Raw genomic sequence first — 25,341 nt, forward strand, 5'->3', positions numbered from 1 at the left:
AAAAAAAAAAGAATTACGCTGTGCAAGAGGCAAATTCGAGATGCAGCAATGTATGTGCTGCTTCATTAATGTTTTCAATGAGATCTCATGGCGAACCTACCAGATGTCATAGTTTTGAAGTAGCAATGAGCGTCAGTGACATTTTGAGATATTCGCGGCAACTTGAATGTGATAAGAAAATATTGGTGGCTTCCGCTGGTGACAAAGTCGGCGACTTGCAAACACTACTGAGGTTTCTTGCTAGGTTTGCAAAGCGGGAATTCTAAATGTGTTAGTTGAATCAGGAGAAACTTCTCCTCCCACCCAAGCCCATGGGCTCTTCGCAGGGAAGAGTCACTGTGAATCAGTTAGGCTTCCTAGGGGCCAGCGAGATAGCTCAGCCGACTAAGTGCCTGCCTAGGCAAGCACAGGGACCACGCTTTGATCCCCAGCACCACGTGCCATGCCAGCCCCACCCCCAGCGTGGGCTGAGCTGGCCAGAGTCCCGGCTTAGTGGTGCAGTTTATAATCCCAATGCTGGGGAAGGTGAAAGCAGGAGGATCGTCATGAGACCGAGCTGTGTAGTGAGATGCTGCAACAATCAAATACATGAAAAAAAAAAAAAAAAAAAAAAAAAAAAAAAAAAAAAAAAAAGGTTAGGCTTGCGGGAAGTGAGAGCCCAGTTTGTGAGACCGGTCTCCTTGGGCAGTGAAGTCAGGGAGGGCAAGCTGCGGCTGCTGGAAGGGCCCAGGATTGGACCCCAGGGTACAACCTAGGTGCTGGGAGCTCAGTTGCCCTCCCCCAGCCTCACAGTTACAGCTCTCATGCTGTTCTCTACTTTGCTGTTTTTAATTTTTTGTAAAAGCTCTTGCGTCCATTCATGCATTCCCGTCTTGTCCACTCATGGCCTTTCTTGGCAGTTTCTTCCTGGAAGCCTGACTCTGAACTAATCTCCGGTCCTTTTTGGCTCTCTCAGTGCTGTCAATCATTTCAATATTTCTAAATTACAAGATTTGCTTGGGAGCCTCAGGACTTGGGCAAACACTCTAACAACAGCACCTTTGGGCCAATCGCCCTTCCCCGCAGGGCCCCACTGAAGGCCCTCATCACTTGCGAAGGTGAATCATGTAATTTACCGCTAAGTCAAGTGAGCTGGCAAGATCCAAAGATTCACAGCCAAAACTCCAGGCCCTGCTTGGTTCCTCGCACATTCTCGCAGCCAGGAAATTGCTTAGTAATTCACCAAATATTTATAGAGAACTTCTTGTCTGAGGCACCTTGCTGGGAGTTGCAGGACAGCATTTGGGACACCCCATGGGTGGACGAGTGAAATTAATGCAGAGTTGTGGCCAACATTTAAAATATGAAATAGAAAATAATAGAAAATGCTAATTGTAAATATTCCATCTCTTAACAAAAACTATGTCTTAAGTCTACATAAGCCAAGCAGTGTGTAGGAGTATGACATAGAGTTTATTTATTCATTTATTTGGTACAGGGTCTCACTATGCAGCTTGGACTCATAGTGATCCTCCTGTCTCAGCCTCCCCAGCGCTGGGATTGCAGACATATGCCATCACGCCTGGTTTTGGGGCCAGTACAGCATGGTACTGGGGATCAGACTCAGGACCTTGTGCTTGCAGGTCTTCATTCACTGCACAGTACAGTACAACTATTTAAGTTACAGTAGGTATTGTAAGTAATCCAGAAGAGATTTAAAGCATGTAGCAAGGTGTGCACTGGCTCTATGTAAACACTCAACATTTTACATAAAGGACATGAGCTTCCTTGGGCTCTGGTATCTGTGGGGACACTTGGAAGCCTCCCCAGAGGGGTGACTGCATGCGATGCTCACAACACAAAGCGCAAACTGAACCTGGCAGAACACCTGGCACAGGAGGTGTGTGTCCATGCCATGCGGATGGTGCCCCTGGAGGGCTGGGCAGCGTCGGGTGTGCTCCGTGTGTGGAGGCCGGCAGGACAGTCAGCAGAACTTGTCTTCAGATGAGTGGACACAGGAGAAGCCTGGCTGTGGCCTTGACCATCCTTGCAAGCACCTAGAGCTCACAGCCACATGGGGAGGGACTCACTTTATCTTGAGAGCAGGAGCTGCCACCAACAGGCTTTGAACAGGGAAGTGATGTGACAAGATTGTGTCATCTTATGAAAGTCACTCTCTGCGCTCTGTGCACCATGGGCTGGTGGGTTGTGAGACTTGAGCGGGGAATGTCCAGAGGGACATCTGCGGGTGCCTGGCTGGGAGGGTCAGGGAGGGCAGGGTACCACCATGGAGACTCTGGTAGAGGCAGGTGGACGTCCCTCGGGGAGATGACGGGCAGGAGGGCCAGTCCCAAACAGGAGGGGCGAACGTCTGTAAAGGGCTGCTGGACAAATAGCTTGACTCTTGTGGCCCTGGCAACCTCTGGTGCCCACAGTCAACTCCACTTTGGTGGTGTGCAGAAGACCACACACTGTTTGTAGATGCTTAAGCATTTGGACGTGTTCTAATAAAACTTTATTTGCAAGGATTCCCATAGCTGGAGATTTTGGACTCCTGATCTCATCCTAGGGTGATGGCTCCTCCACCCGCCGTGGGTGACGTCTGGAGGGGCTTTGATAGTCTCAGTTTGGCGAGGAGGTTCTGTTTGTACAGGACAACCCTGTTAGCCCCATACCTCTCCATGTACCCTAGAGCCACGGCTGACGAATCCCAGGCTGGGACAGGAATGATCTGGCTGTGGCGAATGTTGAAGAGGAGAAGCAATTATGAAAAGGGGTGCAGGGTTTTGCTGTCACTGATGTTACCTTTCCATAAATGGGACCAAAAAAAAAAAAAAAAACCATAGAAAAGTAACAAAATCTTAATGAAGCTTACTTTAGTAACTAAAGCTTAAGCAGGATCAACACAGCCTAGCAAACTAACAACCATTTCTTTTTAGGACACGTTCATAGGCAATCATCTAGGTTTTATTTTTTCCCAGATAGGAATGCTGTATTGATTGACATCCCCTGGGTCTCGTGCATTCAGGAAATATTCAGGATTGACTGTGTCGCTTGGGGCCTGCTGTGGTTCCCCTTCTCCGATGACCCTGGACTTCCGGTCGCATAGGACCGTCCCGGCGTTGAGCTCCTTTGGATTGAAGAGGCCACGGTTTCCCCAACGCTGGGCCTCAAGTCCTTGTGCCTTACGCCTTCCAGCCCCAGGGATCTCTGCTGGAACGCGGTGCGTGAGTAACCAACTCTGCTAGTTCTCCTGGGCTGCTTTCCAGGTTCTTCCTGGCTCCCCTTTGTCTCCGAGGATCCTCTTGGAAAGGGGTTGTCAGCCATGCTGGATGACTGCCTCCCAGGCCCAGCCAGCCAGGTGTCCCCACAGCACCGGGGCCTCCTCGCCCCTGGCCACCTTCACGCACAGGGGCGAGGGAGCCTGCAGCGCGCGCACCTAGCTCCTGCGGGGCCGGGGCCGGGGGCGGTGTCCCGTGTTGTGCCTCCATCCTCTGAGCCACTAGAACCAGATTTCTCTTCCATTTCCTGTGATTGTTTCAGAAAGAAAAATTCTGTTCTTAGGACATTTGCAAGTTATTCGCAAGCTTCACCATCTGGTTTAATGTGCAACATTTAGCATATTAGAGTATCAGCCTTTGAGAAAGAATTGTTGCATCATAACATGAAATTAATACCTTAATGAGCTGATACCTCATGTCAATACTTTGAGAAATACATACACACGTGTCATTCTCATGTTCAAAACTACGTTTTCCCTTGCGTTTTTATTTCTTTGTATCATCCCCCACAGATTTTTTTTTAAAAATAAAACTTTCATTTTAGAGTAGTTTTACATTTATAGTAAAATTGCAAAAATAGCACAGGCAGTTCCCGTATCGCTCACGCCCGGCTTCCCCTGTGATTATCGTGTTATAATAGTATGGAACATTTACGATTAATGTGCCCACTCCAGCACGTTAGGATGAACCGAAGTCTTCACCTCGTTCGGGTTCCTTCAGGCTTTCCGTGAGCCTTCCTCACGTTCCAAGTCACCAGGTTTACACTTCGTCCCTCGCCTCCCTTCACTCCCCTGTGGATGTGACAGCTTTTACGACTTTCCTTGCTTTCGGTGACCTTGACCATTTTGAAGAATGTCGGTTGGCTATTTTGTGGATGTCTGACAGTTGGGACTTGTCTGGTATTTTTCTCATGACTATGAGGTTGGGGGTTTTGAGATGGAGGCTGCAGAGGAGACCTGAACGTCTCTCGTGGCCTGGAAGGGCTCACACTGTCAACATGACCGATCTCTGCTGCTGGCGGCCTTGTCACCCAGCTGACTGGTGTCTGTCCAGTTTCTTCACTGTGAGGCTGCTCTTTCTCTGCCACCCCTGCTGTCTGGCCGCTTTGGAAGGAAGTCACTTAGCACAAGCCACGCTCGACGGGTGGAGAGCTGCACCCTGCATTTCGAGGGCCGGCCATCGACATAAATTATGCGGAGTTGTTCTCTGCTACAGATTTGTCTTTTCTCCCCTACTTTGTTATTTATACAACCAGTGTCCGTGTGGGCTCATGGGTATTTGTTTGACGCGTCTGGCTATAATCCAATACTATGCTATTTATTTTGTTGCTCAACTTGTTCTGCTTTTGGCCACGGGTCTCATCCCACTGGCTCCTGGATCCTGCTGCCCTGTCCATGTAGCTCTCGCTGTGGGTGTATGGCTGAGTCTAGCACATCCTGGCTTTCTGGCGCCACAATATGCTCTGGGTTCCTCTTGCGTATTTTCTGTTCCAGTCCCAGCCCAGGACAAGCCGTCCCTCCAGGGAGTCCTGGTTGTTTTCACTGGAGAATGTCAAGAACCAAGATCTGGGTGCAAGATGTGCTTCTAGGTCTGCTCCGACATCACGGCACAGGGTAGGCGTGAGTGCGGGCTGCGTGTGCCCGTGTGGTTGCGGGCCAGGCTAGTCCAGCGCAAGGCCCTCTGTCTCTATGGAGCTCAGCATGAGCCCATGCTGCGTCTCTGCCTTGAACCCATTGCCCAGGCTCGCCTGACTCCACTTCCTGCCACTGTCCAAGTAGGTCACAGTTTGGCCACAGCTACCCTCCTCAGTGTGTTGGGTAAACATAGTTTTGTAAGCCACACCACGGAGTGTTAGAAGTGGGCCTTTTTCAGACATGGGAGCTCTGAAGGAGCTGGGAAGTCCCTGAAAACAGGACCCTCACATCCCTGGGGTATAGGGGGTGCGCTGGCTGCTCTGCAGGGCTGGGAAATGTTGCCTTCCCAGCTGGCCACCATGTGCTCCCAGCTGGCCCTGGAGCCTGGAGTGGGCACTGGAGAAGAAGGTTAGCAGACAGGGCAGGGGTTTGTGTGTGTGTGTGTGTGTGTGTGTGTGTGTGTGTGTGTGTGAGGGCATGGCCTCAGCCTGTGCCCTGGGCTCTGGGGTGTGCACCACAGTATGGGGCCTGGTCACCGAGGCCATCCACTGAGCAGCTAGGTGACATGAATGTCAGGTCTCCAACTATGTCCAGCACATGAAGCCTGGGTTCCATAGCAACGCTCCTAACTCCTTGGGAGGATGGTGGGAAATGTGTGCCAATGGAAGAGACATGGGGAAGGAGGACGTTACCTGGGGGAGGCTCCAGGCCACACTTGACATGAATGCCACCAAGCACCACCTTTTGGGTGACTTTTGCCAAAGGCACATGTTGATTATTGCTGCCTAGTACTCATCAGACTTATTTCTTAGGATCAAACTGTGCCCAGGTCTGTGTGGGGGTGGGGAACAGCAACTGCTGGGTGCCTCCTGGGGTGGGGGAGGGCCAGCCCACCTCTGGCTGGCTGGCACATCTCCAGGGCCGGTGGGTGTTGCCAGGAACACTGAGGTCACTGCGGATCACGAACTTGCTCTTGTTAAACATTCTGTAGGCTCCTGGTGTTTGAAATCATTTTGCCCTCTGAGCAGGACCAGTTGGGATGTGGCAGCCATCCAGGGGAGGTTTCTGCTGTCAGGAGAACAGGGACGGACGTGACCACTGACACTAGGGGGCTGGTGCCGGTTTCTCTTGCATGCACAGGAGATGCCTGGACCCTCGGCGTGCCTGGCCACTCCTGCCCTGGCATAGCCAACAGCACACCATCTGAGAATAAGTTCTGTCACCGGGGCCTTTCCCCACTCTTCCTGTGCATACTGTAACCCGTGGCTGTGAGGAAAGAGGACCAGGAAGTGCAGGGCTTGCTAGGGAAGCTCCGGGTGTGGACAGTGTTTCTGCCCGCAGCCGCTCAAAGTTCTCCAGCTGTCCAAGGCACAGCACGTACTGTCCAGCATGTTCCGTGGCCAGACTGGCTGGTCCTGCCTCATGGGTCCTGCTCTGTCTTCACGGATCACACTCTTAGAATCCGGGGTGCCTGGCTCTTTGAACCCTGAATTCAGGGAGAAGGATGTGGGAGGCTTCACCAGGTCAATATCAGGGTTGAGTCTGGGCAGCACCCCATGGCGTGACACTAAGGAATGCATCAGTGTCAGATTACCTTCCCAGCCTTCCAGTAACCAAGACCCGTCTCAGTCTGTTTGGGCTACTGTAACAAAATCTCCATAGACGAGGTCACTGATACGCAGTGGTGGAAACGTGCTGCTCACGGTTCTGGAGGCCAGGACAATGGAGGCCCCAGGGTCTGACGAGGACTTCCGCTTCCCAGGAGGCACCCTAGCCACCTCCTCGAGTGGCAGAGGCAGCAAGGGCTCCCTTGGACTTGTTTTCTAAGGACGTGGATGCCATTCCGGAGGTCTCTGCCTCATGGCTCAAGTGCCTCCTCCAAGCCCCACCTTTTAATGCCTTCACCCTAGGGATTAGGCCTAACACAGGAGTCGAGGACTGGCACACAGGCCTGCAGGCTGTAGCAAGACTTCTTATCTGAAAATCCATTACTGACTATCATCATTTTGGTCTTTCTTTCTTTCTTTCTTTCTTTCTTTCTTTCTTTCTTTCTTTCTTTCTTTCTTTCTTTCTTTCCTTTGTCCTTAGGACAGGGTGTCCAGGGTCTCACTGAGTAGATTGGACTTGTAATGACCTGCCTGTTTACAGCTACCCAAGTGCTGGGATTACAGGTGTGCACCACCACGCCCAGTCGCAATCGCCACCGTCTCAGCGCTCCCTGGGGGCGGGACCAGCACGGAAAGCCCGGGTATTGAACTCCTGGCCCCTGCGTCTGCCGCCTAAGCAGGCGTTTCATCTGCTGAGCTATTTGGCAGGCCCTGGTTTTATTTTTTATAGAACACAAAACAAAACAAAATCAAGAAAGACGGAATTCCCCAGCCCCCATTTCTGCTTCTCGTGTGGGAGGAGCTCCTCGGAGAACACGCGGGTCCCAGCTGGCGACAGAGGCTGTGACTGCTGGGCTGGAGACGCCGCGCTGCTACGCGCGGTGGAGGCCACTCCGAGCACGAAGGAGCCTTTCTTGATTATTTTCACGAGGGATGTGATGGTTAACCATGAATGCCAGCTTGGTTGGAAAGAGAGGCGCCTAGGAATTCTGGCTTGGCTGAGTGTTTCCCGGGTGACGGGATCACAAGGGCTCTCTGGCCACGCCAGCCCAGCGTGGAGTGAGGCGAGCAGGAGGAGGGCCTAGGCGCGGGGACAGGAGCGGGAGGTGATCTCGGGCACCGCGACGCTCCCTCCCGGCCGTCCCCGTGGCCCTTGCTCTCCCTGTCCTGGCCACCACGAGGGGAGCGGCTTTCCTTCCACCGCGACACTTTTGCCTCTCACAGGCCCAGAGCAATGGCACGCGCAAACGGGGGCTGGACGCCCTGAGACGCCAAGACTAAGTCTTTCCTTCTTCTTCTTCTTCTTTTTTTTTTTTTTGCGGTACCGGGATTGAACTCAGGACTCGGTGCTTGCCAGGCAAGTGCTTATTCTACTGAGCTATTTCCCCAGCGTCTTTCCTTCTTTATGTCGTTTATTTTAGGTGTCATAGTGACAAGAAGCTAGTGTAAGAGTGTGAGAAAGGACATTTGTTCTTTGGGGTAAAAGACAATAGAACTGGAGGAAAGTGTTTGTGGCAGCCGTGTGCCATCTGTCACACCTGCTGCCCCTTTGGTCACAGATAGGTTTTGAGGCTTGGTGGAAGGTGGCAAGGCCAGGCTGGACATGTCCAGGCCTTCCTGGTGTGCTCTTGGAAATGTGACGGGTTGATTTCTTTATGACCATTTTGTATCTGATATTCAAAATAGTTGGGATAGATATACAGCTACTTTCTCTTAATTCATTGAATAGAAAGATTTGTACTGGGCCGGGGAGATGGCTCAGTGGAATAAGCGCTTCCCTGGAAAGCACAAAGGCCTGAGTTCAATCCCCGGTTCCACAAAAAAAAAAAAAAAAAAAAAAAAAAAAAAAAAAAAGAAAGATTTGTACTAATAGTGTTTGTGGACAGGATACCATATCTACAACTTGTACTATGAATAACCACTAAGAAGAGAACAATATGCAATGTATTAATTATTGAAACTGGCCTACTAATTTGTTTTGAAACTGTCTCATTGCTCTGTTTCACAGTAAAATTATAAAAAAAAAAAAAGAAATGTGACAGGGCCACTCTTCTCACCCAAGGGGCACTTGTCCTTTGCCATTCATATATGACTGGCTTTCTGATTGGCCATGGCCCACTGAATACCACAGAAAGTGTGTGGGGTGACGTTGGGGATGAGGCTGCCCGGGCAGCGCATCTTCCTCCTCTTGGACTCAGGGCCCTGTGGCGGGAGCCTGTGTGCGCCGCACGGAGCATCCAAGTGCTGCAGCGCTCCTCTTAGGGCCTGGCAGTCCCGTGATCCGCCAACTGATCGTGAGGGTGGAGAGCGCTGTTGCGTGCGGGAGGCACGAAGAGCCCTGCACGAGGAGCTGCCAGGGCACCAGCTGTGACACTGAGTGGGGAACAGGCATTGCTTTATGCTACTGTGATGAGGGAGATTTTTTAATGCACCAAATAAATACTGACTTATTTTTTTTTCAAAGTTTTATTGATAAACAGATAGCAATGAGACAGTTTCAAATCAAATCGGAAGTACAGTTTCAACGAATAATACACTGCATATATTCTTCTTAGTGGTTAATTGCTGTACAAGATGCAGACTTGTGATCTTATTTACAAACACCATTAGAACAAATCATTCTATTCATTAAGAGAATGCAACTATATATCTATCCTAACCACTTTGAATACACAGATACAAAATGGAATACTGACTTATTTTTAAAAGTTATAGATTATAGGTTATATGAAATGTGTAACACATGTCATACATGTGAACATCATAGACTATGGAACCTGCCATGCGTAGAATTAAGAAGAAAAATGTATAACTCTCAGGGCTATTCAAAGGGAACTGAAGGAAAGTAATTTATAGTATTATAATATGGAATGCTATAAGGACAATTATGCTTGAAGTCACAAAAAAGCAGTTAGTTGTACCTAGAGCCACGAGGGGCCCACCTGCTCCCAGTGCAGTCTGCTCCTTGAGTGACAGTCATGAGTGATGTCACCACCCACGTGGTTTTCCAAAATGTTGACTGTCCACTCAGAAAAACAAGAAGTAAAATTTGATCTCTATTGATTTCATATGCAAACAGCGCTCCAGAGTCCTCTGCGTGTGCAGAGAACGTGCCGCTGCTTTCTGGACCCAGGCAGCCGGGCCCACGCGGAAGCTGAGCGGATGCCTCACAACAGGCACAAGGCCTTCAGCCAGAGGGGAGCGAGTGGCACTGAGAAATACGGGGCTTTTTTAACAAGAGAAAGAGTACCTGGAGAAATGGCCAAGACATGAACAGATGCTTAAGATATTTTTGTTATTATTTAGATATCTTCGAACTATAACTGATGATTTAAGCAAATAATAGTATTTGGCAACTACAGCACCAAGGCCAGGAGAGCAGGAACGGAGGCGCGCTCTTGTGTGCCTGTCGCCCACATAGGAAGGGCACGCTGTCTGCTGGAGGGAGGCGGCGGAAGCTACACACGCGTGCGACAGATCCCAACGCTGCTGCTGCAGCAGCACTTAGATTGCTCACCGGCTAATAAAAGAGCGCAAGTATATAAAAATGGTTGACTGAAAAGGAAAACCAAATGAAGAGAACAAAAGATGGGTGGAATACAAGCAGCAAGCTTATGGATTTAAACTTAACCTCACTAAAAAATCAGATTAAATATAAGTGGGAAAATATCCAATTAAAACACAGAGATTGCAAGATTGAGTGAAAAAACAAGAACCAGTTACATGTTGTCTACAAACAAAACCAAAGTACACCTTTAATATGAAGACACACAGAGGCACAAAAGGACATAACATGATACTAATAACCACACAAAGTAGTCTACAATACTACTATGCATTTTAAAATTTGTTAGAATAATAGATCTCATTGTTTTTATTGCAATGTTAAAGAAAGGACTGGTTACTAAAAAAAAAAAAAGAAAAAAAAAACTAAAGTGACTATTTTAGTATCAGATAAATTGCAGAGCAAAGACCATTAACAGGAGTGAAAATGTCATTTGATTTCATAATGACATTCAAGTGAATTCAGCCAAAGGAGAGCGTCACAATTTGTATATCTAATAACAGAACTTCAAAATAAATGTAGCAAAATCTGATTAACAGAAAAATACTCAATTATGACCAGAGATGTTAGTTCTCCTTTTTCAATTTTTGATAGAAAAAATACACAGATGATTGGTAGGGAAAGAGGAGAGGTGACAATGCCACCAACCAACTCAGTCTAATGGACATTTGGGGACACCTGCCCAATGATAGAAGAGCCACCATCCTTTTCATTGGATGCGGCATACAGGTCATACTCTAGGCCATGAAACAAGTCTGAATAATTTAAGAGGTTTCAAGTCATACAAACAGTGCTTTCTGACTGCAGAAAGGCACCTGGACAATCCCCAAACTTTTGGAAGTCGAACAGTAGACTTGTAAATAACTCATGGGTTAAAGGAAAAACCAAATGTGTACTAAGAAAGTATTTTGAATGAGAAGTTGAAACACCACAGATCATAATTTGTGGAATGCTGCCCATAGAGTTCTCAAGGCGAAATTTGATGCATGAAATTTCTAAAAGAGAAAGATCTCAGATTAATGACCTCAGTTTCTGCCTTCAGAGATTTTAAAAAGCAGGGTAAACTCAAAGGAAGTAGAAGAAAGGAAATAAAATGAACAGAATGCAAATCAGTGAAAACCAGCTAACCAATCAGCAACCCAGAAAGACAGTAAGACTGAAAAGACTGGTAAAGACAATAGACAATATAAACAAAACTAAAAGACGCTTTTTAAAAAAATAGATCAATTTAGTGGATAAACCTTTGTATAGACTGATAAGGGAAAAAGAGAGAAGAAACAAATGACTAGTAGAAGAAAAGGGAAAGGTTGCATCCTTACAAATCATAGTTACTTACAATAAGATAATGCTATGAAAATCTTTCGGTCAATAAATTTTGCAACATAGGTGAAATGACAAATAGCTTGAAAGATATGAGTTACCAGTGCTCCTCATGAAAAATTAGATAATCTCCATGGTACCATGTCTTTTAGAGAAATTGCATTTGTAATTAAACACTTTCCCAAAATGAAAATGCGAAGCTGAAATGGCCTTATGGGTCGATACTACCAAGCATGTAAGGAAAAAATAGTATCAGTGCTACACAAATAGTACTTTTTAAATTTAAGAGTTAAGACTGTTTTCCAGTCACTTTACGGGCTGGTATCATCCTGATTTCAAAACAAGACAAAGGCATTATAAGGAAAGAGAATGGTAGACCAATACTCTTTATGAGAAGTGCTGCAAAAATTCTGAAGAAAATTTTAGCAAATTGAATGAAACAATATGCACCAAGTTAGAACACTGCGCGCAGGAACAGTTTACCTTGGGTTGACATTAGACAATCAAGACATGGCATTATATTAAACCAGAAAGCAGCACTGTCCCATCACGTCAGGGGATCCCGTCTTCATCTTCCTGTCACAGGCATTTAGCAAAGTCCACTATACATTCCAAAGCAGAGCAAGACAAAGCAGCCAAAACCCCTCAACAACCCGGGAAGTGAAGGGTTTTCCTCAGTGCGACTCGGGACATCTGCAAAATCTCTTCAGTGAGCGACAAGGACTGAATGCTTTTCCTCTGAGATGAGGAGCAACGTGAGGATGTGTCCTCCCGGTCTCCTACCTGGAATTGTTCTGGAGCTTCTAGCAAGTGCAAACAGGAAAGCAAGCAAACAAAGACAAATACAAAGACAATGTGAGTAGAAAATAAGAAGTAAAGCTGAGCTTACTAGCAAAGGATGTGACTGCTTTGTCGAAAATAGGATGCGATTTCATAAGAGCTTCCAGGACTAGTACATTAGCAAGCCGGCAGTCTATGTAATCAATACGCAGATATCAGTTGTATTTGTCTTTAATTTTCTTTTCCCCCTACTCTTTCTGAAGTATGAGACACTTCAGAGGTGAAAGTTTACTGAGGTATGTACATAGTCCTTTTTAATATATATATTTTTAAAATTTTTGAGACAGTCTTAAGTTGCTAAAGTGAGCAGGTCGTGCTTAAATTTATGACCTTCTTGCCTCAGCTTCCCACAGCACTCGAGTTACAGATGTGGACCACTACATCCAGCTATCAATTATATTTCTCTATATTAAGAATGAAAAAATCAGAAATTGAAACTTAGATGTGCTTTTCTAATAGTATGAAACAGAAAATATAAAGATATATTTGAGAAAAGATGCGTGAGTTGTATAATTGAGACACAACATTGCTGAGAAAGATCAAAGAAGACACGCAGAAGCAGAGACCAATACCACATCCCTGGGTCAGGAGACATGTTCCCCGTGTAGATTTCAGACACGCCCAACAAAAAGTTCAGCAGTTTCTTTTTTCACACTTGACAAACTGATTCTAAAATTTCTATGGAAATGAAGAGCCTAGAATAGCTAAAACAATTTTGAAAACGAAGGTTAACGTTACCTGACTTCATGATCTCTCCTGAAAGGAGAGTAATCAACTCAGTGCAGAACTGGCTTTTTTTTTTTTTAAAGATAAGTTGGTGTTATAGAATCAAATTCAGAATAAACCTGCCATGCAGGGAGAGCTCCGCCTGGGTGCGGGGAAAGGGTCATCGTTTTAAACACTGATGCTGGAACTTTGACCAAACACATCAAATGGTTTGACTCCAAGTGAGCGTTAGTCCTCACATAAGGCCTAAAGCTGTGGGACTTGAAAAAAGAAAACAGCTGAAAACTTGGACTGCATTGGGTTAGACAGAAATTTCTTAGCTCGAAAATGTATGATCCATAAAAGAATAAATTGATAAATTAACTTTTATCAAAATTTAGAAAAATTCTCTTTAAAAGCTATCTTAGGAAAGTGAGGAGATGGGAGAAAATGTTTCTAAGTCACATCTGACAAAGACTCATGTTCAGAATATATGAAGAACTCTAAAATCTCAGTGATTAGAAAACCTCTAAGTGAGGCAAATTCCAACAGGTCTGCATCGGAGCCACGGAAGACCTGAGTGGCAAATGCGTCAAGAGAAGAGTGCTGTCAGCGCACACCTAGGCTCATGGAGAGGTCAGCGATGGCAAGAACGCGAGCCACGGGGAATGCCACTGCTGCACCGGGGCTCGATTGTGGAAGGGGCAGCCGCATTGTATGGGCGTTGGACAGCATTCTGCTGAGATGTGGACAGGGGTGACAGCAGCTCTGCTTGTGACTACTGATGTCCTGAAAGAACTCTGACGTGTGCCGTCCCCAGCGCAGCCCACCAAGGGCTTCACTTGACAAGGCCACAACATGGACCGACTCCAAAATAACTACACCGAGAGGAAGACGCCAGGGTAGCGGAGCACACACACCCGGAGCTCACGCGGAGGAAGTTCTAGCAAACACAACTCCTCTCTAGTTGACAGAAGGAAGATCTGTGGCTTCCTGAGTGTGGCGGGAACAGGGACACAGAGGCATTGTGAAAGGCACAGGAAACCTCGAGGGGCTGATGAACGACTCTGTGACCTTGGGCGTAGTGGTGTGGTCACCCACGTAGGTATGTGATACGTGGATGCTGGCACATACACATGGAATATCAAGAGTTGTTAAGATTTTAAGCAGAACCTTCCAAGCAGCGTGACCTGTGAAGTTGTCCCCCTCCACTTTCCACCATGCTCCTGAGCTAAATCAGTGTTGGCGGTCGACTTCTCTACCCTTATCCTCCTCTGGTTAGCTCGGTTCCAAGACCTTACTTGCCCTCAAATGCCACACTACAGTTCTTGTTTATGCTCTAGCGGGAGGGGGGGGCGCACCCAGGTAATTGTTAAAACCTCAAACAGTCTCATTGTTTTTACCATTGTTTTACCCCACAATTAAAGAGGATATTTAAGGCTATTCTTTGGTTCCAACCTATCATTTAAGGATCTTGGCTTTCTTGCCTGCTAATTTCTCCCATCCCCGAGACCCCTTTGGGGTTCTAGGTCTGAGGGAGCCTTGGGGCTGCTCTGCTGTGCTCGCCACCCCAAGCGCCTGAGGGCACGAGTGCGGCTGAGCTTTCGCCACTTCCCGGGTCTGTCCCGATGGACGGCCGAGTGGCTCCTGAGCCTCCCTAGGTCTTGGCCTGTTTACTTTCTCTTCTGTGTCCTCGCCTCTAGCAAGACTTGAGCCACTGACTGATTTAGAGGGGAGCGTGGATCACCCACTCACAGTTAGCATGAAGCTCAGGAAGTCTCGCAGTTCAGGACCCACTTATTAAACACGAATGCTTCACATAATGAGCCCAACGGGGCAGAACCATTCCTTCTTGTAAAACATGAAAACAAAAAGCTAGTGTCTAGGCCTGCTTAGTCCAGTTACTTCACTCCCCAGACATGTACTGTTTTCACTGGTGTGGTAGGATGTGGCCTAAGTAATCCTGGCTAATTAACTTACCTACGAAGCAGGACACTAATGGGAGCAGTAGGTGTGCTGTCGGCGCGGCCGTGGGCACCGCAGCTTCCGGGCTGTTTATGTGTGGGCTGGAGGCTGAATCATGAAGGTTAGCAGGGAGTGGGTCTAGAAATATTAGAGCCAGAGGAGAGCCGAGAATCTTACGGAGGTGACTTGAGGACACAGAGAGAGCCATTGTACGTGTCGTGGGCTGCTCTCTGAAACTGCTGCCCACGGGAGGATGCACGGCGGGAAGACATGAATTCAGAGAATTCAGATGAATTCACTAGCGCTCAGCTCGTTGGCTGCTGTTGGGGGAGCTTGCGAATCTTTCTGGGTGTCACCATCTGGGGTCTTGGAAACTCACTCCTGGGACGATGGGGGCACTGAGAGACACAGGACTGGCTCAGGGACATATTAGTCTTGATAGTTCGGCTACCCGATCAATTAGATAAACTTTACCAACTCCTGTTTAGACATAAAATTTATGCTTACTGAAGTAAAGTGAAAAAAAAAAAAACTGCCGAAAAGCATAAAGAAGTAGCGAAGACTTGTTTGCATTATCCAGCGACGAGGCCGTTCTTGCCAGTGGCGGCAAGAAGCCCAACCCCGCTCACCCGCAGCCTCTTAGGGGATGCGCTGGGCGATACCGCCAGGGAGAATTCCAAGGGAGGGTGGAGGGACTGCATGCTCTCTTCCGGCTGCTGATAGTAGAATGTGAAAGGAGAGAGACGAATTGAGACAAATGTCCCACAATGAACATCTAAACCTGTCCCAAGGCAACAGGAGCTCACATTAGGGCGGCAGGTCGCGGTGTGATTCCATGAGATTTGCTAAAACCCAATGATCAAAAGGTCAGAGCATTCAGTCACACCGGCAAGAATGCGGGGCGGGGGGACACTCACATGTGGCTGAGTGTCGCCACTACAGAAGATGACGTGGCGGTTCCTTGAAAATCTACAAATAGATGTACCATCGGAATCGGCGGTCCTGCTCCTTGTGTGCAGGGCGTGGGGCAAAGTCACAAAGGAGAGAGACGCCCGGGTTGGGTGCCACCTGGGGGACTGGGTGAAGACCATGTGGGCCTGTACACATGCAGCAGGAGCGGTGGACGGTGGGCCGTCTGCAGAGCTGTGGCCCAGGAGGACGTTGGATAAAGCGAGGTATCTGGACACGGCACGGCACGCGCCCCATGTAGCTCAGATGTGGAATCAAATTAAAAAAAGACTGCTAGGGAATGAGACTGAGGGAGGAGAGAGCAGAGGGGAAAAGGAGGTAGAGGGAAGGTGAGGATGACGTGTGTGTGTGTGTGTGTGTGTGTGTGTGTGTGTGTGGAGAGGTCATGGCGAAACCCATGAACTTGTACAGTTACGCATTTATAATTATAATGTACATACTCATTAAGTGTGTGTGTGCAATATGTTTCTAATTATAATGTATAGAGAGAATACTCTGACCAGGCCTTCCAGTGGACACAGAGAATGTCCAGAGATGTCCAAGAGCTGTGTCACCCGGCATGCCCCGCCGCGCACTGTGGTAGCAGGCAGGTCCAGAAATTCTCCAGCTGGGTGCAGTTCGTGGCCAAACCACAGAGCCTGGGCGACGAGGGCTGCAGGGCACCTTGTAGGCCTCGGGAGGCTCTAGGATCGGGAAGGTGTCCCCAGGTGGTGGCCTGCAAAGCCCAAGCTACAGCTGCAAGGCAAGGGATCCCCACGGCAGCCTGCACAACAGCTCCTCCCGCCAACTGTCGCCCAGACTGCCCTGGTGGTCACAGCCTGCGACGCATCTTGAGAAGAAGAGCCAGGTGGGCAGTGCCCAGAGAGTTGGTGAACGGAAACTATGAGGGGAGACGCGCGCGTGGAGTTGGCTTCAGAGGTAACGTGGTAACTGGTTGCGTGTGAGCAGAAAACCAGGCCACTGAGCTTTGACTTGGGCCAGGGTGAGAGCGGTGCCCTCACTCTAGGAAGACTCCCAGCGCCGTCCCCAGAGCCTCCGAGGCCAAGCCTCTCTGCTGCTGTTTATAGATTAATGTTGCTCTGTATAATTTCACGTAAGTGGAATCATGTGGTCTATACTTTCCTGTGTTGTTTTGCTGTGTTTCTTTTCTTTCTTTTTGGTCTGGCTTCTTGACTCAGCATGCTTTGGAGACTTATGCACACGGCCGCACGTCCCAGTAGCTGGTCCACTTCATTGCTGAATCTTTTCCTGCTGTATGAATCATATTTTTCAACAGCATTTTCCTATGGATGACCCAGGGCTCCTTCAAGTTTGGGGCTATTACGTAAAGCCTGCGATGGACTTTTTTGGAATGCACCCTTTTGTGAGTGAGTCTTTTCATTTTCCTTTCCTTTCCTTTGTGGACTTCCTGGGTCGTGGGCTAGGCCACCTGTTAGTTTTCGGGCCGCAGCAAGGTATTTCTCCACAGCGGCGGGAAGCGCATGGTGTTCCTCCGAAGCGGTGGCCTCCCTTTCGTCCTGAGCAGCGGCACCAAGAGCTCAGCTGCAGATCCGCTCACCGTTTGGCATGTCCAGCCTTCTTAATTTTAGCTCTCGAGTAAGGTGGAATAGTCTATCTGTGGTTTTCATCTCATTTTTGTGTTCTCCGAGGATGCCGAGTCCTTTCTTCTTGGTTTATTAGACATTTTTGTATCTTGTTTGAGATTTGTCTTTTTAAAGACCTTTGCCTCCCCATTCTTGGAGGAGATGATTGTTTATCTTCTATTGTTGAGCTCAAGGAGCTCTTCCTGTGTCCTGGATACAAATCTTGTGTCAGAGATTCGTTGTACAAATATTTTCTCTCAGCCCGTGGCTTGCTTGTGAATTTTCCTTTCAATGAGCAGATTTGAGTTTCGGCGAAGTCCTGTTTTTCTGTGTCTTCCTTTATGACTATTGTTTCGTTGGGCTTGTTAGAGAAAGCTTTGCCGGCCCTCACGTCCTGGGTGTATTTTCCTGTGTTTTCCTTTGTGAGTTCCACGATCCATGCCTAATTCCCGAAGCTTTAGAGTAAGTGTTGAGGTCAGGTGTTATCAGTTCTCTAATTTTGTCCTTGTCTGCTGAAGTTGCGGCGGTGTTTGAGGTCAGGGCTCTCTGGTAGGACTTCATGCGATGATGAACACGTTGCTGATCTGCAATAGTTAACAGTCAGCACTAGTCACTGGCGAGCATTTAGGCCTCCAAATGGGATCAGTTTAATGAGGAATCGAGCTTTTATTTTGTAAGTCACCACGTATGGTTCAGACGGCCGTGGTGCATGGGGTGGGGCAGGCCCTTGCACTGCCTTCATACATCTCCAAACGAACTTGTCATTGCTGGGAAGCCGGGGTATCAGATCAGTCTGACCCCTGCATCCCACCAGTTATTTGTGCCTGCATATTTTTTTTTTTAGAGCAAGGTCTACAGGGTCTCACTACACAGATCGGACTTGTAGTGATCCTCCTGTTTTCAGCCTCCCAAGGGGCTGGGATTACAGGTGTGCACCACCATGCCCAGTTTGGATCACCATCTCAGAGTGACCTGGTAGCAGGGCCGGTGTGGCAGCCAGGGATCAAACCCTGCCCTCGTGTTTGCCGAAGCAGGCTCTTTAACCTGCTGAGCTAACTGGCCGGCCGTTTCCTTTGACCTTGTGAAGTTCATTGATTATCCGTACTGGTGGTTTTTGTAATTTGTCAGATTTTTCTATGTAAAGAATCATGTTGTTTGAAAACAGACATAGTTTTACTTCTTCCTTTCCAATCTGGATGGCTGTATCTGCTTCTTTTTATTGTCTTATTTTACTGTCCAGAGCATCCAGCGCCCTGCTGAATCCCAGTGGGAGAGTGGATCACCCCGTGTCGTTCCCAGCCCCATGGGAGCACTGCAATCTGTCACCGTTCCCCGGGTGCTGTGTGTGTCTGGTGTTATCGCCAGCTCCCATCCCGAACGGCCTGAGCTTTGGTGCTTGCTTCTGCGTTTACTGACACGGTCCTATGGCTTCTCTTTAGTATAACACCTTAGATTATGTGTACTGGTTTTTAAAGTTGATTTAACTTTAAATTCCTGGGGTATAGCCCATGGGCCACGATATACTTTCTTTTTATATGTTGCCGCATTCTATTTACTAAAGTTTTGTTAAAATTTTTTGGTCTACATCCGTGAGCGACGTTGCTCTATAACTTCTGTTGCATGTTTGGTAGTCAAGCCTCAATTTTAGGATTTCAGCGGACCCTGCCGCAGCTGAGAAGGGCTTCCCCTTGTAGGAAAAAGAGGTTTTTTTCTCTCTTTAGGAAGGAAGTTTAGCACTGCTGTTATTACTTTCTTAAACACCAAAAGAATTAACTAGGGAAGCTATCAGCAGTCTGTGGACAGGTGTTTGATATAAAAACTAACATTTCTTAGATACATCAACTATTTATTTTTTATTTTTGGTGGAATCAGGGATTGAACTCAGGCCCTTGTACTTGCCAGGGAAGCTCTTATTCCACTGAGCCTTCTTCCTGGCCCCTAGATACATCGACTGTTGAGATTGTATGTTCTGATGAATTTGCCTGTTCATCTAAGTCGTTGGCTACATTAAAGTTAACATAGTCCATAATCGCATTTTTAATCCCTACACGACCCATGGTGCTATCTCTCCTCTTGGCCAAAGAATTGTTAATGCGTGTCTCTTCTCTCTTGTTGAACCAAAACAACTAGAAGTGTATCAGTGATACTTCCCTTAAAAGTACAACCTTTTTAATTTTATTTTTAAAATCATGCTTTTGTTTTTCTTTTGCAGAACTGGCGATTGAACTCAGGCCCTCGTGCTTGCCAGGGACGCGCTTATTCCACTGAGCCATCTCCTCAGCCCCTCAAAGAATGACCTTTGATTATGTTGAGTTTTTGTACTTTTTGTTCCGATAGTGTTGATTTTTGCTGTTATGTTTAGTATTTCATCTGCTTACTTTTTTTTTTTTTTTTGGTTCTCTTCCTCTTCTTCCTGGGTTAAGTTGAAACTTGGATCGTTTAGATATTTCTTTTCTTCCCATATAAGCATTTAAAGTATTTCCCTCTAAGCCCCAGTCTCCCTCAAGTCCATAAATTTTGATATGTACATTATAGTTCAAATATTTTCTAACTTCTCTTGAGACTTAGTCTTAACCCATGCATTATTTAGAACTATGAGACTTAATTTTTAAAACTTTACTATTTTGCAGATTTTAAGAATTATTTGATGCCTAATTCTCTTCTAGTCAGAGAACACACTTTGTGTGACTCCAGTGGAATTTGTTTTATGTCTTAATGAATGCATTATGAGCGTTTGAAAAGGAGGTGTATTCTCTAAGTTTAATTGGGCATAGTGGCCTACAAATACATCACTCTTGAAGACATTTTTTTCTGGTATATCATTGTAGTCACTCCAGCCTTTTATTGCCATACACACACACACACACACACACACACACACACACACACTTTTAATCTTTCTGTATCTTTTTTTTTATTTAAACTTTTTTTAAAAATTATTTTATTTATTTATTTATTTATTTTATTTATGTGTGTGTGTGTGTGTGTGTGTGTGTGTGTGTGGCCAGCTCAGCCCACCAGGGGGCGGGCAGGCTGGCATGTGGTGCTGGGGGATTGAACCAAGGTCCCTGTGCTTTGCTTGGCTTAGCTTGTTCTAAGTAGGTGCTTTAGACCACTGAGCCATCTCACCAGCCCCTCTTTCTGTATCTTTATATTGAAAAAATGTGTTTATCTTATAGCTCATATACAACTTGGTCCACGTTTAAAAACAATCCATCCTGTCTCTACCTTTTAGTTACAGTATCTAGTCAATTAGTACTTAAAGCACTTTTTGTATGATTGGATCCAGTCCCACGGTTTTCTGTTGGTTTTAGCCTTTTCTCATAAGCCTTTTTGGCCTCCCCCTTTCCCTTTTGGCCTTCTATTAGAGTACATGAACTTTTAATTTTTAAAAATATATTTTAAAAATTTTATTTATTTATTTCCTGGATAGAGGGTCTCACTACATAGTTCAGATTCACAGTGATCCTCCTGTGTCAGCCTCCCTAGCACTGGGATTGTAGGTGTAAGCCGTCACAGCCAGTTTCGGGGCCTGTGTGGTGCTCCTGGGGTGCTGGTGCCTGCAGAGCATGTGGTTAGAGGGATCAAACTTAGGTCCTTGTGCTTGCCCGGCAGGCACTTAGGCTGTTGAGCTATCTCCCAGCCCCTATGTGAACTTTTTAGAATTTCATTTTATGTACCGATTTTCAGATATTGACTTTTGAATTTTTTTATTGTCTTTGCTAAACATTACAACACACACCCTTAAATTACCATCACCTGCCCAGTGATGCTGCAGTGGTTTGCTATGGAACATGGGGACCTGCTGGCTGCATAAATTATTGGTTGTACTGCAGGTTACAATTCCAAGCAGATAGTGCTAGTCTTGTCCCATAAATAGTACACATTTTAAATCAATTAAGAAGAAAAATGGTTTTTATCGGTTTCCAGCCAAACCCATATGCACCATTTCCAATAAGGTCCCTTTATTTGGGTGATCTGAATTCTTATGTGGTATTATTATTATTATTATTATTATTATTATTATTATCATTTTGTATTTTAGGGAAGGGTCTCCAGGGTGTTCAGGGCCGCACTCCTAGATCGGACTCCTAGCGATCCGCCTGTTTACAGCCTCCCGAGAGCTGGGGTTACAGGCGCGCGCCACTAGCTCAGTCTCGGTTGCCGGCTCAGCGAACCCTGCCCCTCCGCCTGCTTGCAGGCGCTTTAATCCGCTGAGCTATTTGGCAGCCCCTAAAATTTAACCTGGTATTATTATTTTTTCAGATGAAAAACTTCTCCTAACATTTCCAAGTGGAGACCTGTCGATGAATTCCAGGTATCTTCTACCCAAAATTGTATTTGTTCTGACCTCGCCAATGGATGCAGAAGGAGGCGACCATTTTCACCGAGAGCTGCAGGGGCACGGGGGGCGGCGGGGGGCGCCTGCCTGCAGGGCTGAGCCCCGGCCGCCTGCCGCGTGGATCCCGCCTTCTTCCCCGAGCTGACTTCAGGGTTTCTCTTCATCTTTCTCCTGGCCCTGCCGGGCCGTGCGTGCCTCGCTGAGTGCTGGGATTATAGGTGTGCTCCACTGCACTTGTCTAAGTGGTGATTTTCAAGTCCTATCTTTTTTTCCTCTCCTTCCCACAAAGCACACACCTCAGAGGTTTGTCCCACAGGCCTCTGAAGCTCTGTGGAGTTTTAAACATACTCTTGGTTATAGTTTTCAGATTGGATAACGTCTGTTTGCCTATTTGCAAGCTCATCAACTCTCCTATCACCTCCGTTATGGCACTGAGATTACACGAGGAATTTATTTCCCATGTTGTATTTTGTGTTATTTTACTTTAATTTTTGTCGGCTCGTGTTTGCAGGGCAGCCCGGCTGGGCGTCAGAGTTGGTGTCATGTATGTTGTATTTTTGAAAAAGGCTTAATGTTTCCAGCAGTATTAGGTTCGTAGCAAGTTGCAGAGGAAAGTAGAGATTTCGCGTTCCTGGCCCTCGAAGGCAGGGCCTCCCCACTATGATAAACATCCCCACGGAGGCGGGCGTTGCTAGCAGCCGCTTCTGCAGGCGCAAGCACTGTCATGTGAGGGCCGCAGTTTACGTTGAGGGTCACCCTTGGGGTGCGGTCTATGGATCTGGAGGTGACTGGTGTGTCTGCAGCGTCATGTGATCACACGCGTGCATGTATATATAATGTTGGTGCTGTAGGACTTTTTATTGACTCTTACTAGCTTTTATTTATCTGATGACAGCTCTTTACTAGTACAGAGAGAATATTTTCATTTTGGTCCCTGCTTTTAAATTTTTATCTTACAATTTTAAAATCTGGATAATTTGAAATTGGTCTCCATTTATTATATTTTTTCCTGTGGGTAAGTCGTATTTTCTTCTTTCTTCTATGTTGTGTAATTTTAGACTGCGTCCCGGACATTAGGAATTGCCATCTGGATTCTGTTATAGTTCTCTAAAGTATGTTGATTTTGTAAAAACCAGCCCATTGCTTGGTCGCACTCACACTGAGCACTGTCTCGTGGGGAAGCTCAAGGCTTGGGACGGTGCCTCGCTCTGAGCATCAGCGCTTTGAATTCAGTTAAAAAATGGTTCCATTTTTGTCACTGTGGAAAGTCCTCGTGGGCCGCATGGTCAGGCGCCCGCTGGCGACTTTGGGCCATTCAGCTCTGGCTTTCTGTGTTCTAGAAGTACAGCCGCCCTCTCCGCATCTGCGGCTGCCCTGAAGTCTCCTCAGGTCGTCAGCCTAGAGAACCCACCGGCTTCCTTTCAGATACTTAGCTGCGCAGGGCCTCGATGACCGGCTCGCTCTCAGGCTAACACCTGCGCAAAGGGGAACTTTATGCACCAAATATTAACTTCCCTCGAGAATCTGCCTCAGTGATTTTTGCTCTTTATGTAAAATATGGCTTTTCTTTTACATTTTTATCCTGAGTTAATAGTTGTTTTCTCTGGGAATATTGGATCTAGGAGGGGCTTATTAGACTGTATCATAAAGAAAATGCTTCCCACCGCCCTTCCTCCTTCCTTCCTTCCTTCCTTCCTTCCTTCCTTCCTTCCTTCCTTTCTCTTCCTCTCCCTCCCTCCCTCCATCCCTCCGTCTGTCCCTCCCTCCTTTCCTCTTTAGACCGAGCCAAATCCCCAACTCTTGTCTTGCTAACTCTTAAGTTGCCCAGGCATGGCTCAAACTTATATTCCTGCCTTAGCCTCCCAGAATGCTGAAATTACAGATGTGAGACTGTGGATTTTCTTTTTTAAAAAGTATTGGGTTGGGTGTTCTGAAGATGTAGCTCAGTGTAAGGCCTCCTTGGCTTCAATCATATCTATGTATGTGTATGTATATATGCGCTAACCCTAAATAAAGGTCAAGGTAAATGAAGAGGTCAAGATACCATTAAACCAATTTGGCTAAACTCCTTCTCACTTTGAATTTTTTAAGAAATACAAAATTTAAAAAAATGGCAACTTCGTTTGTGCAGTACATTTTTGTTGACTCATGCACTTTGGTACCATTACAGGCACTGCCCATATCATCTACATGCACTGTGACCGCGCGGGCTCACCTGGGTGTACCGAGCCGATCCCTCATGGCCAGCTCGGCTTGCTTCCGCAGCTCTGGCCAGCGCCAGCCCCTGCTGCAGGGAGCGTCCTGCGCACGAGTCTCTGCGGCCACGTCTCTCGGTCGGTCGGTCGGTGGGTCGGTGGGTCGGTCGGTTGGCCGAGGGGGCCGCAGCCCTCCCCCCCCCCGAGCTCTCTGTCCCCCGTGCTTTCCCTCTCCTGTGGAGTCCTGCCCAGCAGATGTTGCTTGCGCTTGTTCTAAACTGCTTACACTGGGCTTTATTTTTTAATATTTATTTATTTATTTATTTATTTATTTATTTATTTCCGCGGGGCTTTATTGTGATAGAAAGTGAGAAAAGGGAGAGGGTGGGTTTTGCCCGTGGTGAAAATGAAGTTGAATGCTTCGGGGATGAAGTGAAGCGACAGTAAAATTGTTACAAAACCAGGTTATAGGCCAGCCATTCATGAACGATTTGAGAAAATCACATAGCAAACTACATAGTCTCCTTTCAGCTGGATATTCAAATGACTGTGAATCTGTGCTCCACTTTAAGGAAACTGAAACTCAAAATAAACGCGTGTGACGCAGGGGTGTGATGATGTCCGTGAGCAATGCCACAGGGCTCTCGCTGGAGGATCCACACGGGGGAAGGACCCTGACCTCCACGGTAAGACCCGCGGATGAATTAACGTTTTATATTATAAGTTATAAAATGTCACTCTTTGTGCAATTGTTTAACACATCCCTATTAAACTGGACTTTAATGAACTGACTGGATTAGCATATTACTGATCCCCAAAAACGCGAGTGAAGGAGGCTCTGATTTTATTTCCTCAGGATACATTCTTAGAAATGACATTACTGAGTATTTTAAAATTATTAATCCATATTACCTAATTTCCCACTTTAATTGTATTTCCCCAGGATAGATTTCTAGAAATGTAATTACTGAGTATTTTTAAGTCTATCAATCTGTAGTACCTAATTTCCCAGGAGAGAAGTTGCATTAATTTATGTTCTTAATTAGGGCTGTTTCTTAAATTTTAGAATTTATGTGCAAACCTCTGATGTCTTTTCTCCAGCTTCAATCAGGACTGGAAAGCCTTTGGCCCAAACCTTCTTTAAAAAAGACTTAGGATGAAATGGAATTCAATTCCTTTTTAAAAAATCTGTTTGGTTGCCGGGTCTCGCTACTCAGCTTGCATGCGTGGTGATCCTCCTGCTTCCAGCCTCACCAGCGCTGGGATTACAGGCGCGCACTACTACACCGGGACTCTGACTGTCTCAGCCCACCCTGGGGGTGGGGCTGGCATGACATGTAGTGCTGGGGATTGAAC

This window comes from Octodon degus, unplaced genomic scaffold (genome assembly GCF_000260255.1).
Source record: "Octodon degus isolate 3935 unplaced genomic scaffold, OctDeg1.0 scaffold00226, whole genome shotgun sequence".
NCBI lineage: Eukaryota > Metazoa > Chordata > Mammalia > Rodentia > Octodontidae > Octodon > Octodon degus.